The 4,794-nt window shown below is 52.3% G+C and overlaps 1 pseudogene; it reads right to left on the bottom strand.

Annotated features, from left to right (window-relative positions):
- Window positions 1-227: 227 nt before the first annotated feature.
- On the bottom strand, window positions 228-2,720 carry LOC119512048 (annotated as a pseudogene).
- Window positions 2,721-4,794: the final 2,074 nt, after the last annotated feature.

Below are 4,794 nucleotides of genomic sequence, written 5' to 3'. Positions count from 1 at the left end.
GGATCTGACTCAGCCACAGCCCTGAGGAGCCAAAACCAGAAAGGGGCTGGCCAGAGGGAGCCCTCCCGAGTGCTCCGTACAGCTCTGCCGAGCCTGGGTGAGGAGGGGTCCCCCGCCTGGACATTGCTGCGGCACAGCTGCCATCACAGTCCACTGGGAGGTTGCTACTGGGGTGCAGCAGATACGGAAATTCAAACAGCACAGCAGGCCATTCTGCGGAAATGTGTTTATTTGACTAGCACTGGAGAAGGCAGGGAACGGTCCCTGTGGGGATACTCCCCTGGGCCCCGGTCCTCTGTGGTGCTTCTGGCTCTGGCTGTTTCCCAGGCTTCAGCGGTCACGGACTCCACAGTCTCAGCTGTCATGACACCGATGGTGACCGCTTGGTCACACTCTGCTCTCTCCAGGGTGACCTCCACGCTGCTCCCCTCCACCGTCTCAGACACGGCCACTTCCGTACCACGGGGCGAGGCTGCTGGTTTTTTTCTAAGTTTGGCTTTCACATTTTTCAAGGAGCTTATCCTGCTGTGCCTGGAGTTCACAGAGCCCGAACTCCCTGGTGAGAGGCTCCTCCCTGATTTGGGAGATGTTTTAGATTCCTTTGTGCTGGGTGTGTGGTTGCTAATTTTCTGAGTCGCAGCGCGCCTGCTGTCCCCTGGGCTTCCGAGGCTTTCTTCCTTCTTGTCCACTTCCGTGGATCTGTGGTTGGCCAAGGAACGGCCCAGTGATGTTTGGCCCATCTCGGGTGCCTTAGTCTTCTGACTTGCACCTGTCTTGGGTGGGCAGGAACTCTTCCTCCAGAGGGCTCTGTCCTTATCCCTTTGTTCCCGCATATTCCCTCTTGGCTTCTGGGCTTCTGCATTCGTCTGGGAGACCCGCTGGCCTGCCTCCCGTCCAGCCTTGTGGCCTTCCCTCACCAGGGTGGGGGCAGGAGGTCCCGCTGCCGAGCTGCAAGCTGTTGCTGCCACAGTCTTGCTGGCAGATGTTGTTTGTACAGTCTCCACACTCACGCTACTCTCTGGAGAGATGGTGGCGGAAACCGCTGTACTGTGTGTATGCCCCTTGGTGCCCCAGGCAGGAGGCTCCACGCAGCTGGTGGCCGGTTGGGCCAGGGGCATGATGTCGGGAAGGGGGAGCATGGGGCTGGTGCATGCGATGCCCGCAGTCACCAATGAGCTGCGGTGGTGCACGTCACTCACCTCTACCCTTCTGCTGATGTGAATAAAGTCCCTCTCTAAGATCAAGACATTTTTCAACATGTCATACTCCCCCATCCGCAGCTGGCACTGCACCTTCCCCACGGTGGTGTTGAACATGCTTACAGCATGTGCCACGATAAACTTAGCTCTCTTAGAGGGAACGCTGGCGATACATGCAATGGCCTTGATGCTTCTGCTTCCTCCTGGTCCCTTGGCAGCTGCTCCTGCTATTGACACTTTGATGGGCTCAAAATCTGCAGACGTAGACTCTGTCGCGCCCATGACGCCTGCTGCGGTGCCCTTTCCTGCCGCCCCTGCTAGTGCCCCAGACGCGGCCCCTTTGGCAGGCTGTGCAGGTTTGGGGGTGGACACGTCCGGTGTGCTAGTGGGTTTCTGGGAGGCATATTTGATCCCCTCTCCCCCAGAAAAAGCAGCAGAGGAGGCCTCAGACACCTCCGACAACACATGGAGGATCCTGATGCTGACTTGGTCCCGGTCACCCATTCCAAGGAACTCCCCACTTGCTGTGCTTGTTCTGTCAACTTCCTTAAACACGGGCATGCATATCACGTCCTCAGCTGGAACGGCGTGGGTATTGCTGTTACCTTCCACTGGGGGTCACAGGAGATAAATTAGTTGTTCCCAGTAACTAAAGAGGTCTTCCCAGCCATCTAGAGGGGGACACAGCTGCAGGTAGTAAGAACGGCCAGTGACAAACTTCAGGCGCAGCTGCTGTTTCTCCCGATTAAGGACAGAGATCCTCACAAACTTCAGGGGCAGGAGCCTGGTGAGCTCTAAAGCCGTGCTACAACTGCGCCCTCTCCCCTTGGTGCCCCGGGCAGGAGGCTCCACGCAGCTGGTGGCCAGTCGGGCCAGGAGCATGATGTCGGGAAGGGGGAGCATGGGGCTGGTGCATGCAATGCCCACAGTCACCGATGAGATGCGGTGGTGCATGTCACTCACCTCTCCCCTTCTGCTGATCCCAATAAAGTCACTCTCCAAGATCAGGACATTTTTCAACATGTCATACTCCCCCTTGTGCAGCTGGCGCTGCAGCTTCCCCACGGTGGTGTTGAACATGCCCCCGGCAGAGCCGCTCTGCGCCGTGTAATAGGGTAGATGACACTCCCTGCTCATGGCAAGCAGCTGTGTTGCAACAGCAGCACTGGCCAGGCGGGTCGCTGGGTCTCGATCTTGTTGACAGTTGAGGGAGCAGCTGCGTCCAGGTCCCAGGAGGCAGCTCCCGGCAGGTCTCTGGACCCTGACCTGCCCCACAGGCCTCCTTTAGGTCTCAGGCCTCCCAGAGGCAAGGGTGGGGGTGGGAGCAAAGAGTGTGGCTGGGGGCAGGGGAAGGGGAGGTGGGAGCAAAGAGTATTGCTGGGGGTGCAGGGGGTCAGGAGAAGCTGTAGGGAATGAGGAAATCAGACCAAATCTGTCAGGTTGTAGCACTGTAAGGTGGGATCCAGAGAGTGGTTTACTGCAGTCCTGGCAAGGCCCCTGCGCAGCCATAGTTATCCCCTGCGGCACTTTGTGAGCTGTCCCTGTGTCACATACCCCTTTGTCCTCATCCCCCCAGCCCTCAGGGCAGGACCACCATCCTCCCCCTTTCCCCAAACACCCCACTGCCCCCACAAGGACAGGCTCACCCTGCCAGGGATCCATGTGGGTTGGTGCCAAAATAAAACGGGAAAATTTTGTACAGGGGTTTCTGTTTGCTTTTTTTTTTTTGTCCTCTCAAATGCAATAGATTCAGCCACTAAACAAGGGCTGTAGGAATGCAAGATGATGGGACAAATTTGAACCATTTGAGCTCATGGTTTAATTGTATTGAATACCCTAGAATTGGCAGGTTTGGCCCCTAGCGCATCCTTCCATAAAATCTCTAATAAGGAAACCATTAAAAGTTGCTTCTCCTAGACACCATGCTATCTGTGTTCTTCACTATTATCATAAAAACCCATTGAATTTGATACGTAGCAATTTAGAACAGGGCTCTAGAGTCTGCTGGGCCTGCATTCAAATACCACCTCCACCACCAATGAGTTCTGCACCTGTAGGAAATCAGTACACCTGTTTCTTTACCTGTGCAGTTGGGAGAGTAACAACAGAATCAAACTCACTGGGAGGAGCAGAGGTGGCCACCTGGAAAATTTAAGTCCAGAGTCAGCCCAGCACTGAGGAGAGACCCTGTCTGAAGGGGTTGTACTGGGTTTTGCGTAACATATGCACACATAGAGTTAATGATGTGACTCTCCATTAATACATTGAGTTGGTTTTCTTGAAGGCTGTTGAACTGGTCTCCTTTGAAAGCCTTTGGCTGGCCAAGTGAAAGCACTGCTCTGCTCTTCCCTTCTAGTAGTACCCTTACACAAACAACCTGTGTGCTGGGGACTAGTAATTCCCTCTTCAGGTCCCAATTTTCGTTTCAGTGAAACGGGGGGAAGTGGACAGCACTGGAAGTGTATGCTTAAATTCCAGTCACCTACCAAAGGCCTCTTGTACTAACTTCCCGCCATGCAGTGGCAGCTTGGAAGCCATTTACATCCGTGGGGAGCATGTGCCAGTTTACCTCCTGCCTTGTGGTCATTCCCACAGTGCTAGCCACAGAATAAATGATTTCCAGTTACTTGAAAGTTCCGAGGTGGACCCCTGCTCCCAACTCTTAACTTCTATCAGTTTGAAGTGAAACCTAAAATTCCACCTTACAGAGTCATTCCTCAAGGATAAACACTCTCTCCTTCAAAATACACACCTCAGTTCATCAATAGATGAAGAATAAACATAATGTGGAATATCCATAAAGAGGAATGAAGTGTTGATACACACTACAATGTGCATGAACCTTGAAACCATTAGGCCAAAGGAAAGGCAGCCACAAAGACCATGTATCATACGATTCAATTTATATGAAATATGCAGAATCAGCAAATCTGTGAAGACAGACAAAAGACCGCTGGTTGTCAGGGGCTGCAGGGAGTGGGGAGAAGGGAGTGGCTGCTAATGGGTATGGAGTCTCCATGTGGGGTCATGGAAGTGTTTTGGAACTAGGTGATGGCTGCACAACATTGTGAGTGTATTTAAGGCATTTGATTGTACACTTTAAAATGGTTTCAATGATTAACACAACATGTATTTGCCACACACACACACACACACACCCAGACACACACAGAACACACACCTGCTTGGCAATATTATGGTTGAAAAACATGGGTCTCAAGCAAGTTACTTAACTCCCCATTTCATCTGTAAGATGGGGAGAGCAACCGCTGCCGTGAGGAGCCAGTGAGATATCCCATGTCAAAGGCAATAAGCCATGACTCAATAAACGTTGGCTGTTGTTAGCATTAATCACCAGCACTCCTTTAAACCTCAGGGTGAATTTGTGCCTGAGAGTGGTTTTTTTTTAATTACTACCCTTTTTTTCACGAGTTTTATTCCTATACTATACAATCCATCCTAAGTGTACAATCAACAGCTCTTGGTATAATCCCATAGTTGTGCACTCACCACCACAATCAATATGCAAACATTCTCATTTCTTCCCCCCCAAATCCAATACCCTTTATCCACCCCCCCATTATTGACATTTAGC

This window comes from Choloepus didactylus, chromosome 2, assembly GCF_015220235.1.
Source record: "Choloepus didactylus isolate mChoDid1 chromosome 2, mChoDid1.pri, whole genome shotgun sequence".
Classification (NCBI taxonomy): Eukaryota; Metazoa; Chordata; class Mammalia; order Pilosa; family Megalonychidae; genus Choloepus; species Choloepus didactylus.
Note: the sequence above shows the minus strand (reverse complement) of the source record. Positions and strands in the feature narration are given on the sequence as shown.